The sequence below is a fragment of the Alligator mississippiensis genome, chromosome 1, assembly GCF_030867095.1.
Source record: "Alligator mississippiensis isolate rAllMis1 chromosome 1, rAllMis1, whole genome shotgun sequence".
In the NCBI taxonomy this organism is placed as follows: domain Eukaryota; kingdom Metazoa; phylum Chordata; order Crocodylia; family Alligatoridae; genus Alligator; species Alligator mississippiensis.
The window spans coordinates 9,965,918-9,981,724 of record NC_081824.1 but is presented as its reverse complement, the minus strand read 5'-3'; the positions used below and the strand labels follow the sequence as shown (position 1 = coordinate 9,981,724).

The 15,807-nt window shown below is 46.9% G+C and overlaps 1 non-coding gene across 1 annotated transcript; it reads left to right on the top strand.

Annotated features, from left to right (window-relative positions):
- The first annotated feature begins 13,431 nt into the window (after window positions 1–13,431).
- Window positions 13,432–13,502, top strand: TRNAG-CCC (transfer RNA glycine (anticodon CCC)). The gene has a single exon. It is a non-coding gene; the product is annotated as a tRNA-Gly (tRNA).
- Window positions 13,503–15,807: the final 2,305 nt, after the last annotated feature.

The window sequence follows — 15,807 nt, the reverse complement described above, 5'->3', positions numbered from 1 at the left end:
TCCATTAATGTGGTACTGATGCTTACACAAAAGCTCACTGTAAGCTATGGATGTCAGCTGGATTGAAATTGGATGTGAAGGTTCCAAGGAGCCTCGCGGTGTAACAACTGATTTGTTGTGACTGGTTTTATAGTTGGCCATGATGTGTACAGTATGTGAAGTTCCCATCTGTACTGGTGTCTGCCCACCAGCCACCCTGCCACGTTGGCAAAAGTGGCTCCAGAGCCGAGTGCAATAGGAACAGAACTGCAGATGCCTCCCTTTCGCCCAAATTTCTTTTGACAATGTTCACATCCAGTTAGGGCCCAAAGTGCTTGTACTTGTCAGCTGGGATAAATAATGAAGAAAGTAGTCCCTTCCTCAAACTGAAGCAGAATTGCCAAAGGAAATATTTTCTTTTCCCTCTGCCATCCCTCACCAATACAAAACCCTATTGTCCCCTCCCTTTGCCAGAGATTCAATAGAGGAAAGGATGTGGGGGGGAGTTCAGCCTGCCCTGCCTGCTGCAGGCTGGTTAAAATTGTGTTTTCTCTTACGGTAATCTGTGCAGAAAGGAAGAGCAGATCGGGGAGCGGGAGGATAAGGGGCAGCACAGACTAAAACAAAACACACAGGAGTGAAAACGTCTGTGAGATGCTAGGGTACACATTCGGAGTTACGCATTGCCCCATCATGGCCATGTCCACACGAGACATTTACTGCAGATCTGCCTAATTAGCTATGCAGTAAAGTCTCTGGGTCTACACGTGAGGCCCTATTAGGTTGTAGTAAATTAATAAATGTTGCCATAATTAGTACTTGTAAATACAAGCACTATTCTGTGGCAACATTGTTTTTTATGCAGCATCACATGCGTAGAGTCTGATGGGGCTGGAAGGGGCATGAGGGTGGTTCGGTGTGAGGGCTGCCTGCCAGCTAGTCCCACTGAAGCACTCTTGTGCCCCAGCCAGCCCCTCTGCAGCATGTTGAGATGGGTTGGAGTAGCCCTGGGCTGGCAGGGTAGCAGCTGGGGCTGCTCCAACCTGGCTCAACATGCTGTCGCCCCAGGCTCAGGTTCAAACGTGGCATCCAGGAGCAATAAATTCCTGTGCAAACGGCACCAGAGTTTATTGCTGTGCATTAATTTCATGTGTAGACGCACCCACTGATGTGCTATGGCTTAGGCAGGTGTACAGATTGCATTGCAGATTAGCCATAGTTTAATTCTGCTCATGTCATATCTCCACATCATCAACAGGCTTTTAAAAATCAGCCTTTCCCTGCTTTGTTTCCCTTTAGTCCTCTCTGCAGCACTATATCAAATCTTAGTGAGCTGATTGACTAGCAAATAAAGCCAAGCACAGTCTTCAGAGTAGGGCACAGACTCAGGATGTGAGACCTGAGTTCAGTTGGTCAGTATGACTTGTCTGACCCCCGGACAGGTCTTTAACAGATTTGTGCCTCAGTTTCCCCATGCAGAAAATGATTTTATTAATGAGTGTTATTGAGTGAAGGGCGCCTGGCTGAGAAAAGCCTTCTGCTGTGCTTAGTCTGACAGACTCAGAGAGTATGAATCAGGCAGAGGAAGCTCATTTTACAGGCAGATTCCATCTGCTGTGATAGTTTTTTCTGCCAAATGGGCAAGTTTGTGTTCAGTTCATTTACCTAAATAAATGGCCTTCGATTCAAAGGTGCTCTGTTCCTCTGGCCATCCACTGACCTCATTGAAGCTAGGTAACTGGCACTTTTGAAATCCAGTCACTTACTTCATATGGAAATAGGAATCTAACTCTGAGCACTTCTTTCAGGAAATCGCAGCCTGTTTTTTGGACCCAAAGCCTCTACTTCCATATGTAGAAAAGTCAAATGAAGACTTATTCCACTGGAAAGCATAGCTCTAGAGACTCTCAACCATGGTGCCAATAAACCCTGATATGCCCCAATATCCTTTCAAGGGTGCCATGGGATGCCATGCAATATTACTACTGCTAGGTGTGCAAACACGATTCATGAGATAAACCCAGAGTTTTCAAATTAGACTCCATAGCATTACAAATGTTCTCACCTTTTGTCGTCTTTATTGGTTCTTTGAAATAGGAGGATTGCTCTGGCATTTTTCAGAGGGGTGTATTGAGCCTAATGAGGTATCTCTTGAGTCTATTAAGGGAGTGTCTTGAGTGTAACAAGGTTCAAAACCATTGATCTAGAGACCTTCAAAATTTGCTCTATAGTCTCTCTCCCTAAGTTCCCCTCTTAAGGAATGGGGATAATACCACTATCCTACCTCATGGGGCAAATTGTGTAGATAAAGGCACTTTGAAGTAGCCAGGCACTAGTACAGTTGGACTCAGGTGAAGAATTACATTACATTAGATACCAAGCCCCATTTTCTTGACTGTTGGACATGGATTGCCTGTATCAGGTGCTGTAGAGAAAATGCCCTGATGATCGCTCTGAATACCATCCTAACAATAGAAGTAGCTGAACTTTCCAGAATCTTATTATTCCAGGTGCATTTGTACTTAATTGAAATGTATGGGATTCGGGCATCTTGTTCCTGCAGGTATGTCAACACTGCCAAAAAGCTTGTCCTCCACTCATGCAGGCTAGCTCAAATTAGCCAACTTGGGTTTAAATAACATTTAAGACAGGACACCTTTGGCTTTAGCTTGGGCCGGCAACTCAGGTAAAAGCATGTACAGATCCTGCAGTTGAACTCCAAGGCTGGATGCAGACATGCAGGCATGTGCAGTTTGTGGCACCACAACCTCTTTGCGGCACCGCAAACTGCATGCATTGCATATTAAACCGTGTCTAGTGCTGCTAATTTGCAGCACCTGTAGCAAATAAAAATCCTGAAGTAAAAAGCAGCGCAAAGCGTGCCCAAGTGATGTGTACCAGGACAAATGCAGAGACCCTGTGCTGGGGCACCTTGCACCTCAGCCAGCTGCTCGATGGCTGGCTGGGGAGCAGGGTGCCTCAGCGTAGGAGCTCCATGTGCCTCAGTTTGGGGGCTCCACAGTGCAAACCCCGCACGGGGGCATACAGAGACAGGGGAGCAGCTAGCCCAGGGTCTGCCTGCTCCGGCATCTTGAGGCACACTGCACACCAGACAGCTGGGGAGCGGCTGGCTGGGACGCAGGGTGCCTCGGCTTGGAGGCTGCTTGCCGACTAGCCCTTCACTCTGTGCCCCAGCCAGCCTCCCCTCCAGCACATGGAGCAATATGACATTTCAATGAGGTCAGTGAATGGCCAGAGGAACAGAGCACCTTTGAATCGTGGGACAATATGTCCTGCTGCGAAACGCACAGGCAGGGGCATGCACTGAGACACAAAAATAGTGGCACAAATTTGTGTGGCTGCAAACGCACGCCCCTGCTCGTGTAGACACAGCCAAACTGTTTGCCTGAGATCCCCAATTTGCTATAATGTGAGTGGCAATTTAACTTATGTCAAGAACATGCACAATGTAGATGTAACTTGAGTCTTGCCAGGTACAGCAGTGCATGTATGAAAAGAACTTCCCTGAAAACACAAGAGACTAGCACTAGATATCCCAGCCTCCCCAAGGGGGACCTGAACCTGCAGTATTCGAACTTGGCTCAGAGAGACAGCACTTCAAAGGGCACATGGGTGCTGCTGCCTACTGAGGTTACGAAAATCATAGTGTGCGGCAGGCAGCTAAGGGTGATAGCTAAACAGTTGACAAACTGTAGTGACTTGCCCAACTATATAGACATGGCAACCAGCTAAGAAAGTGGGGCTAGAGGGGCTGAGTTCATTTTTCTCCTGAATCTTAGACTGGAAATTGTTAGAAAGAAAATTCTGGCGCCCTGCACTTTGACTCAGGAATAGCTGAACATGCCTTTCTCATCCTGTTTTCTCCACCTCATGTCTGATCTTACCCGTCTCGCCATTTTGTACTCTGAAAGCAGAGGCATGAAGGCTGAGAGAGGCCAGAAGGCAGCTACCACAGCAACAGCGTACAATGTGAGTGAGCTTCTGAATCCAGCTTAATCGGCAGAGAAGTTTGTGACAGCATTTTATTCCACTTTACAGAGCAGGCATTGGATGGGAAGAGCCATGCTAATTTATCACTGCAGGATTCAAAGTGAAATGAGATTACAGCAGTGAGCAATGTGTGAATTAGCACCAAAATATTACAAAAATAACAATAAAGGATAAGAGAAAAGCACAGAAAAATGGGATCAGGGGAGGTGAAGCCTTATTTGCAATCTTCAACATTAACAAATACAGCTAAGCCTTGTATCTCAAAGAGATGCAAATTAATGCATTGAGATGCTGGTTTTTAATTTTTCAATTTGGTCCACAAACAGTGGAAGCAAACCCAACAGCCTTCATAAAATTAGCATCAAATGTGTTTTGTTCATTTAGAGAACATTGATTACAATTCTTCTGACACACTCTGGAATTCCATTACAATTAGGTGGTGGGTGGTCAGCTTAAATTATTTTTAGCTCCTCTGAAGCAATTTAGACATCAGAACTTGGATAAGCTTTAATTAACTGCCTCTTCCCCCCTCTGCAGTTCACCCGGGTATGGTTGATGGTGCATGAAGTTTGACGGATAATCAAATTTGCATGTCTCTGAGCTTTTACCAAAAGGTGGTCTCTCCATATTAAGCTCTCATTACCTACCTTCATTTCCCATAGGATAGAGATTTAAAGTCAAATTCACTCGTCATATAGGCCAATGGATGACCTTTGGCATGCTACTTAGAGCTAGAGCCAATGAAGGATCTGAGTTCTGCAATAATTATAATGGCTTCAGAGTGGTATCATCACAACAGAGTACCCTAACCACCAGGTTGGAAGCTTGTCTGGGTAAGGGAACCATCCACCAATCACGTTGAAGTTGTGCAAGATGGGCATTTACCCACCACGTCCTAGGTGAATACCCATCATAGTTCTCATCATGTCCTAGGTGAGAACTATGAGCCACAAGCACTGTATAAAAGAGAAGCACCACAATTTATTCCTGCATCAGCTGCATTCTGTGGGGAAATCAATCCTAAACTCAGAGCACACTTCTGCGATCAGGGGACTTAGGTCCTTCCAGAAACATAACAGCCAGTGTCTATGCCCTCGGTGGCAGCAGCAACAGGGGCTAGGCTGGCTGTAGTGGCTGTTGTAACAGGGCTAGCAGTGGTGGCAGCTGTTGTTCATGCACTGCCTCTAAGTGAGTACCCAGGCCTGGTGCCCCAGCAATCCATTGCTTGCTACACTACTGGGTGCTTCCTCACCTTATTCCTGGATCCCAAAGAGGCTTAGACAGGAGCTGCATGTTTTGCAGCTCAAGCTGGGGCAGCTCTGGGTGGAAGTCAACCTTGGTGAATTCTAGGGTTGTGGAAAGCTTCAGTCCCCAATTTGTTTTGTTGGAGATTTGGCCCGATTCGGTGGCTGAATCTCTGAACCTGAATTGAATCAGAGGACCCTTTAATGTCTCCGAATAGAACTGTAACCGTTCGAATTGATTCAGAGAGATTAAGAAAGATTCAGTGATTCAGACATAGATACAGCTTTAAATGTTTTTTTTACATACCTCTAGGTACTAGGCAGCTTGTGAGTGCTGGGGTGCTGGGGCGCATGGAGAGTCCCACAGGAGCATGGGGTGGGGGGGGGGAGGGCTCCCCAGCATGCTCAGCAGCAGACCTAGAAGTGGACCAGAAGCACTTCCGGTCCACTTTCGGGTCCGTCAGGGAATACGGAGGGGGCACCCAGGGTCCCACCACAGCTGATTGCAAGCTGGAAAGGACCCCGGGTGCACTCCCCTATGGATTCGGAAGTGGACCAGAAGTATTTTTGGTCCACTTTCGGGTTCACCACTGAGCACGTGGAGGCCCCCCCCCCCCCCCGCACTCCTGTGGGATGCTCCATGTGCCCCAGCATCTCAGCATTCACAAGCCACACCTGCTACCTCAAGATATGTAGAAAAAAACTTTTAAAACTGTGTCTATGTCCGAATTGCTGATTCTCCAAATCAGCATCGAATCTTCAGATTCCGATTTTCATAGACATTTCATAGACATTAGGGCTGGAAGGGATCTCGGAAGATCATCGAGTCCAGCCCCCTGCCCAAAGGGCAGGAAGTCAGCTGGGGTCATAGGATCCCAGCAAGATAAGCCTCCAGTTTGCTCTTGAAGGTGTTCAATGTAGGCTCTTGAACCACCTCCGGTGGCAGGCTGTTCCAGACCTTGGGGGTTCGGGCAGTAAAGAAATTCTTCCTTAAGTCCAGCCTGAAATGGTCTTGTAGTAGTTTATGACCGTTCGACCTAGTTGTCATCCCTAGGGGCGCTCTGGTGAACAAACGTTCCCCCAGATACTGGTGATCACCCCTGATAAACTTATAGGTGGCCACCAGATCACCCCTGAGCCTGCGCTTTTCCAGGCTAAAGAGCCCCAGGGTTCTCAGCCTGTCATCGTAGGATCTGCTTCCCTGACCTCTGATCATGCACGTGGCTCTTCTCTGCACTCTCTCAAGCTTCTCCACATCCTTTTTGAATTGTGGAGCCCAAAACTGGACGCAGTACTCCAGCTGCGGCCTCACCAAGGCTGAGTACAAGGGGAGAATGACGTCCTGGGATTTGCTTGAGAAGCATCTATGGATGCAAGCCAGCATTTTGGTCACTTTACTAGCCACAGCATCGCACTGCAGGCTCATGTTCATCTTGTGGTCAATGATGACCCCCAAGTCTCTTTCTTCCTTAGTGCTAGCCAACATAGCACTGCCGAGTCTATAAGGATGCTGCGGGTTTTTCTTTCCAAGGTGGAGAACCTTGCATTTATCGGCATTGAACACCATCAGATTCTCATCCGCCCACTTGCTGAGCCTGTCCAGGTCAGCCTGGATCACCCGCCTGTCTTCTGGTGTGGATGCTTTGCCCCAAAGTTTGGTGTCATCGGCGAACTTGGCCAGTCCACTTCTGACTCCAGTGTCCACATCATTAATGAAGATGTTGAACAGTATGGGTCCAAGGACAGAGCCTTGGGGGACCCCACTGGTCACAGGATACCATGATGAGTGACTTTCATCAATTACTACCCTCTGGGTCCAACCACGGAGCCAATTTTCCAGCCAGTGGATCGTGGTGGACCCAAGGCGACGATTGGCCAGTTTCACCAAGAGGTGATCATGGGATACCAGATCAAAGGCTTTTTTGAAGTCAAGATATATGACATCAATCTCTTCTCCCTTGTCCAGGTGATAGGTCACCTGGTCGTAGAAGGAAATGAGATTGGTCAAGCAAGACCTACCCACAACAAACCCGTGCTGGCTATCCCTTAAGATGTTGACGTCGGCCAGTCCATTAAGGATGGCCTCTTTAATAAACTTTTCTAAGATCTTCCCCGGGATAGAAGTCAGGCTGATGGGCCTATAGATTCATAGATTCATAGATGTTAGGGTCGGAAGGGACCTCAATAGATCATTGAGTCCGATCCCCTGCATAAGCAGGAAAGAGTGCTGGGTCTAGATGACCCCAGCTAGATACTCATATAACCTCCTCTTGAAGACCCCCAGGGTAGGGGAGAGCACCACCTCCCTTGGGAGCCCGTTCCAGACCTTGGCCACTCGAACTGTGAAGAAGTTCTTCCTAATGTCCAATCTAAATCTGCTCTCTGCTAGCTTGTGGCGATTGTTTCTTGTAACCCCCGGGGGCGCCTTGGTGAATAAATCCTCACCAATTCCCTTCTGTGCCCCCGTGATGAACTTATAGGCAGCCACAAGGTCGCCTCTCAACCTTCTCTTGCGGAGGCTGAAAAGGTCCAGTTTCTCTAGTCTCTCCTCGTAGGGCTTGGTCTGCAGGCCCTTGACCAAGAGTTGCCCTTCTCTGGACCCTCTCCAGGTTATCCGCATCCTTTTTGAAGTGTGGCACCCAGAATTGAACGCAGTACTCCAACTGCAGTCTGACCAGCGCCCTATAGAGGGGAAGTATCACCTCCTTGGACCTGTTCGTCATGCATCTGCTGATGCACGATAAAGTGCCATTGGCTTTTCTGATGGCTTCGTCACACTGCCAGCTCATGTTCATCTTGGAGTTCACTAGGACTCCAAGATCCCTTTCCACCTCTGTGCCACCCAGCAGGTCATTCCCTAGGCTGTAGGTGTGCTGGACATTTTTCCTCCCTAGGTGCAGCACTTTGCATTTCTCCTTGTTGAACTGCATTCTGTTGTTTTCTGCCCACTTGTCCAACCTATCCAGGTCTGCCTGCAGCTGTTCCCTGCCCTCCGGCGTGTCCACTTCTCCCCATAGCTTTGTGTCATCTGCAAACTTGGACAGAGTACATTTGACTCCCTCGTCCAAGTCGCTGATGAAGACATTAAAGAGTATCGGTCCAAGGACCGAGCCCTGCGGGACCCCACTGCCCACACCCTTCCAGGTTGAGACCGACCCATCTACCACGACTCTTTGGGTGCGACCCTCTAGCCAATTCGCTACCCACCGGACTGTGCAGTCATCCACATAACAGCCTCTTAACTTGTTCACCAGTATGCGGTGGGATACCGTATCGAAGGCCTTCCTGAAGTCTAAGTATACGACATCCACCCCTCCTCCTGTGTCCAGGCGTTTCGTAACCTGGTCATAGAAAGAGACTAGGTTGGTCAGGCACGATCTGCCCGCCACAAACCCATGCTGGTTTCCCCTCAGCATAATCTGCCCTGCCGGGCTCTCACAAATGTGAGCCTTGATAATTTTTTCAAAGACTTTACCAAGGATGGAGGTGAGACTGACTGGCCTATAGTTGCCCGGGTCCTCCTTCCTCCCCTTTTTGAAAATGGGGACCATGTTAGCCCTTTTCCAGTCCTCCGGGACTTGGCCCGTGCGCCACGAGCGTTCGAATATTCCCTCCAACGGCTCTGCAATGATGTCAGCCAGTGCCTTCAGCACCCTCGGATGGAGCCCATCCGGGCCTGCTGACTTAAAGGCATCCAGTTCTTCCAAGTGACTCTGCACCACCTCAGGATCTACGTATGGAAGTCTGGCGCCTTGCTGCTGCCTCTCTACAACCCCAGTGAGAGACTTGTCTATAGTTAGCTGGATCCACTTTCCTCCCTTTCTTGAAGATAGGCACCACATTGGCCTTCTTCCAGTTTTTGGGCACTACACCAGAGCGCCAAAAGTTTTCAAAGATCCACACTAGAGTCTGGCGCCTTGCTGCTGCCTCTCTACAACCCCAGTGAGAGACTTGTCTACAGTTAGCTGGATCCACTTTCCTCCCTTTCTTGAAGATAGGCACCACATTGGCCTTCTTCCAGTTTTCGGGCACTACACCAGGGCGCCAAGAGTTTTCAAAGATCCGTGCTAGAGGCTGGGCTATGCTGCTTGCCAGCTCCTTGAGTACCCTGGGGTGAAGATTGTCAGGGCCGGGTGACTTGAAGGTATCCAGCTTCTCAAGATGTTCCTTCATGAAGTCAGCATTAATGGAGGGCAGGGGATCACCCTCACCTGGACTTCCCTGTCCTGTAGCGGGCATAGGCGTCCCATGGGACTGATGAAAGACCGACGCAAAGTACCTATTTAATAGGTTGGCTTTTTCCTGGGCATCAGTTGTCAGTTGGCCCATCTGGGTCAGCAGAGGTCCAATGTTGCCCCTGCTTTTCCTCCAGCTCCCCACATATCTGAAAAAGGACTTTTTATTGTCCTTGATGCTCAAAGCTAGTTGGAGTTCAGTTGCAGCCTTGGCTTTCCTGGTCTGCTCCCTACAGGACCGGACCAGTGCAGAATAATCCTCCTTGGAGGTGACTCCCATCCTCCATCCTTTGTAGGCCTTTCTTTTTAGCCTCAGGAGGTCTGCTAGGTCCCTGGAGAGCCAGGGGGGCTGCTGTGCCTTCTTGCTGCCTTTCCTCCGAGATGGAATAGACTTAGTTTGTGCATTGTGCATTGTGAAACACTGTCCCTGATTTGGGCCAAATCCGAATTGGAATCGAATAGGGCTCATTTTGCACATCTCTAGTGAATGCCCCTCCTGCACAACTTCAATGTCATGGGTGGAGAGATCTCCCACTCACCTAAGTGCCTGTTGACTTCAGGTACCTGTAAAAGTAGACAGCAGCAGAATTAGAGTTGTTTCGTATAAAAGTAGAGCTGGAAGAGACCTCCATAGATCATCCAGTCTACCCACATGCCTGAGGCAGGATCATCCCTATCCAAACCATCCTATATAAACATATTGTTTAATTTCCTCGAAAAACTACACAGTCAACAATGAAACAGTACAAGAAATAACACCCAAAGCTTCTACTGGTAAAGCATCGGGAACACCACAACCAATGTTCTGCTTTTGTAAAGTTTGTTAATATACACTCAAGACGATGGCCATGCCCCCTGCTTTAGAGGAAGGCAACCCTTTCCCCCCTCCAGTCCATATCAATCGAATCGTTGGATAAAATTAATTCCTGACCCCAAGCATGGTGATCCGTCTGACCATGAGCAGAAAGCAAAGACCCTCTAGCCCAGAACCTCCAGGTTTAAGTCCCAGCAGAAGCACTTGCTCAACCCAGTCAAAATCTCCTGCCTTAGCAGCCAACACTCAATGCCTCTGAGGAAGGCTTAAAAAAAAAACCCAGGCACATGTAGTAGGAGGGAAGTGGGGCAGCAAGAGGAATACCCATAGTAGAACATAGTGCTATGCCTATATCATCCCCAACCAGTTTGGATTGTGGTTTTGGAATTAAAGTCCACTTAAGTCCTGTTTTAGGCCTTAAACCTGTTTTTCTTTTGAGCTGGTCTTTAATCTGCCTGTGACTTAGTTCTCTGGCTGAAGAAGGGAAATAGTAACAGTTCCTTTCTTTCTTCCTTCCTATGTATAAACACCAATGCCCAGGCCCTTAGCAGTATTTAGGTGTTGTACTCCTATAGAAATGCTGGCGCCTAAATATGTTTGAGGATCTGGTTGTGGTAGTGGCTGTCTCTTACTATGTGTCAGCAGAATACTCAACTCAATTGAGCACTGAGCCTGGTTAGGGTCTGTACCCCCTACTCATATTAAAAAGGAAAATACAAATAATAGCATTTATTGCAATGTATCTGCATCCACTTATGCAAGCAATTAAATTGGCGCGTCTATTCTGCTCCTGGTTAAATTGCATAAAGTCTTAGCAAGGAAATTTGAAACCATGAGAAGAAAAAATAGCTATTTTCAGGTTGTGTTACAAGCTTGAAGCTCAAGCCAGATTCATTGAACTGTTTACCAAGGTTCAGAGACCTTCCAACAGAACATTGCTATGAAGTTTTATATTAAAAGCATGTGAAATTCCTGCTTGCAATGCAAAGCCAAGTGGGATTTTGTTCCCTTGAGTTTTGCTTGGGATTTCTGGGTGCATGACAACCTTGAGACTCAAAGTAAAGTTTGGGGCAGGGGGTGAAAGTAAAGAGTATATTTTCACATATTCCTACCATGTGAAACAGCAGAGCAGCACAGGCCTCCAGTTCTCAGTCTGGACTCCAGAGGGAGAATCCACCACCTCTTTTCAGCTTACTATTTAACTAGGCCTCACTGGTGGTACAAGGGCTATGATCCCAGCTCATTCTTATCTGTTCTGGGTCCTATTTTCCCTGCAAGAAATAGTGAAGGAAAGTCAACGTGCGCCTCTCAGCACAAGGGCTGAAATTCTGCCTGACACAGGAGACCTTGCAGAAGAGGGCAGGAGAGTTCTTCTTGCGCCCTCTTGTCCACTTCTCATTTCTCCAGGAAGGCAGGTTCCTCACTGTTTCAGTTTCCAAACCTCTCTGCTAATCCTATCCTGGCAGTAGTACCTTGAGTGTGGGAAGGTCCAGGCATAGTCCATTCATCATCCATGCCCTCTAAACCAAGCCTGTCATCAGCAGTGTCAGGGAGTGTCAACTGTATTTTTCCCCTTGTAATTTGCCACCTCTCCAGGATGATCTGAATCTAACAAGTCACATCACATAAGGTAGGTTATCAAATAACCCTGTGGGTTCAGTGACCTGGGTCAGATTTAAGCCGGTGACCTAAAAGTAAACCACTTGCTATCTTGTTACAAATTCCCTTGAAGTCAAACAAGATGCACAACAAGCCCTCACTCCATCCCCTTGGCTCCTTTTCTTTTAGAAATGTGTCCCAATCTTAGGGCTGGTGAATTTTGTGCCTTTGCTAGAAAGCCATCAAGCCAGCCAGTCACAAGGCAGTGCCTTTTGGATAAAGCTTACAAGTGGAGGTAACCATATGCAAAGAAACACTGAACCTTTTGCGATGCAGTTTCAATTAATTTTTCTTTTGCAACATCTTGACATATAAGTAATTGTAAACAATCCATCCTGCTTAGTCCTCTTCTTTGAATTAGGCTCTGAGTCTGTACTGGGTGACCATGGCATACAACCATGTATGATGCAACCGTGTCCATTTCTCCTTGGTCAAGTACAAATCAGAGGTACCGTGTTATTTCAAGAGGTTTTGGGCTCATTCTTTGATCTTCTCCTTTTCCTCTACTCTCACAAATTGATAGAACATGTGACATATATCTCCTCATGCTAATATATTCCATCCCAGAAGTGGCTGCCTTTAAGTAATGAGTAAAACAAGCAGGGAAAGATTTTGGCTGCTACTTAAAATTGTTGATTCATTCTTGAAGTAAATAAGTTGTAGACAATTTGGGATACATTTTCAAAACTTTTTGGTGGGTGCTAAAATGTCCCATTAGATTATTTAAATCAGTGGGTCAGTAGAGATGGGGGGGGGGGGGAAGTTGGAGATTATCTTGCCATTTCCAATGAAAGGGCTGTAGAGAGCACATTTCTGAACAGCTCAGACATACTTGAGCAAAGTAGAAGCTTGGCTGAGCACAAATTCATGTTAAATTATTTTCATGCTCCTGGCCAATGAACTGGGCTTTGGAAATCCAAGAGAACCATGCTGCTTTTGCCAGGGCTGAATTTGGCCTGGTGTAAGGAATGGGCATCAGTCGCAGATGAACTCTTAGAGTCCCTACAGCTCTATTTGCTAGACTGGTATTAAGGCAGGGAATTGCAGACATAATTGCGTTGAGAAGATCCACTCCCTCTCTCTCTCTCTCTCTCTTTTCACACATTTATTCTTGGGCAGATACATAGTGCCAGGAGTTTGCCTCTTAGGATCTTTCTTTCCACTCCTCTAACCTGAAGTCTGTTATAAATGGGTGTAAGTCAGAACAGAGCCCTTCCCTCATTAAAAAACAAAAAACAAAAAGTAATGTGAAATATTTGGTCATTAGGTTCTGATCCCAAATCATAGAGTCATAAAATCATAGAAAAGTAGAGCTGGAAGGGACATCCGGAGAACATCTACTCCAACCCCTGCCAGGCACAAGTTCACCCCTATCCAAACCATTCCATACAAGTGCTTGTGTAACCTATTTTTCAAACTATACAGACAACTTACCAAGCAATTGGTAACTATTCAGACAATTTAATTGGTAAACTATACACTTTGCCAAGCACTGGTGGTTCAATGGTAGAATTCCTGCCTCCCATGTAGGAGACCTGGGTTCAATTCCCAGCCAGTGCAGAAGCTTGTAGTAAATGTTTTGGGGGTCAGACTCGATGATCTATTGAGGTCCCTTCCGACCCTAACATCTATGAAAACTCTGTTGCACAAGTACAAGGCATATTGCTCCAAAACACCAAGAACACCCTAAACTACCACAGGTAAATCAGGGGGATTAATGCATCGTATCATTATATTAATTGTACTCAGTGCATATAGTTTGTTTGTTTTTTTCTCTTGACTTCATGGGCACTGCTTTTGGCCCTTACTGCTCAAATGATATACAAAGCATAAATACAATGGACTTTATTGATCAAGGGGTTAACGCCATCAATGACAAAGCTTGAGTCATGTGAGGAAAATGGACACAATACAAATAAAATGAATTGCAACTGCTTTCATCAGATATATACACATGTAAATGGCATTGTCTATCCAGTTGTTCCATGGACTGGTGATCCAAGAAAAATGTCAGGAGCAAAATCAAGAACTTTCCTTGTCTTCATTGACCTGACCAAGGCATTTGATTCTTTAAATTGTGAAGCTCTGTGGACTATCCTCCAATGCCTTGGCTGCCCACTGAAGTTTGTCACCATGCGAAGACTCCTGCATGACAATATGACCACCACCGTCCTGAGTGGAAGATTTGAAACAGATGTCTTCCGCAACCGGACCAGGGTCAAACAAGGTTGCGGAAGACATGATCACCCCCAACCTGATCGTCACCTACCTGACCGTCATCATCCACCTCATCCGAGATTATGGTGTCAGTATCCAATATCTACTGGACGAGAGGCTTTTCAATCTTGGGTGCTTCTGGGCAAAAACAAAACTCACCCCACCACGGACATCCACAACCTTCAGTTTGTGGATGATTGCTGCATGATGGCTCACTCTACACAGGATGTGCAAGTGACCCTAGAGCTCTTCAACACTTTGTATAAGAGATTTCGCCTGTCCCTGAACATCACCAAAATGAAGGTTTGCCACCAACTCTCCCCAGGCCAGCTGAACATCCTGATGTTATTTAAATAGACAGGAAGGCTCTGGAGTACATGGAGCACTTTCCTTATCTTGGCAGCCACCTCTCTCAATGGGTTACCATTGATTAAGAAGTCCAGCATCGGGTCAACTGTGCCAGTGCTGCCTTCTTCAAGCTGCGACAATGTGTCTTTGAAAATAAAGACCTTTGGAAGTTGACGAAGGTCCTGGTTTATAAGGCTGTCATGCTGACCACCCTCCTCTACTGCAGTGAAATCTGGACCATCTACCAATGCCACATTAAGATCCTCAAGAGCTTTCACCAGCGGTGCTTGCAGCAAATCCTGGGATTCAAATGGGAGGGCTGCTGGACCACCACAAGCATCCTCCATGAAGCTGCGTCCACCAGCATCGAAGCCGTGATCTTGAAAAATCAACTCTGATGGATGGGCCACTGCACCCGGGTGTCTGAGAACCACCTCCCTTGCCAGATTCTCTTCTCCCAGCTCTCTATTGGCCAACGCTCAAAAGGCAGTCAAAGGAAACAATACAAAGACACGCTCAAGGTCTCCCTCAAGCACTGAGGCATTGACACCAAAGGCTGGGAGGAGCAAGTTGCTGACCATTTGGTGTGGCGCAACCTGGCCCACCAAGGTGTGTGCCACTTTGAGGTCCAATAACTCGATACTGAGGGGGAACAGCAGTGGCAGAGGAAGGAGAAGGAGACCAACCCAGGACTGTGAATCCCACTCCTCCACGCAACAACATTCTCCCATTGCCGAAGAACGTGTACATTTAGAATTGGGCTCCTCAGTCAGATGAGGACCCATCAAGCCTGACTGATGTCATCCTTGACTTTGAGGGACTGCCGATGGATTGCTAATGATACACTTAATGGTCTGTTTCTGAGGACTACACTAAAAGCATGAGACACCTGTTTGAGATAAAGGGCCAAGTGCATTAACTTAAAGGCAGTAGAAAACCCATATACTTCCAGCCACTAGTAGAAATATAAGGCCATCTTCAGGTTTTCTTCTAATCATACTAACCTACAAAGTTGCTCCAACTTGCTTGTTCTTCTTCCATGCCAGTAACTCTTGCATTCATTTCCTCTCTCCCTCTCTGTCTTTCATATGGCACCAGATATCAGCTTCCAAATCTATGAACCACTGTCTGGTTGTATAACTCAATGTGCAGAGTCCATCTGCCCCATCTTGGCATGTGTAAAGATTGCAGCTTTCAATTATGTGCTGTTTGTTGGACACTGCATTCACACAGGGGGATGTCCAAGATGTTCATTTTGTATAGTGTTGTTTTGAAACGTCTGTATCCAGATCAGTCTATT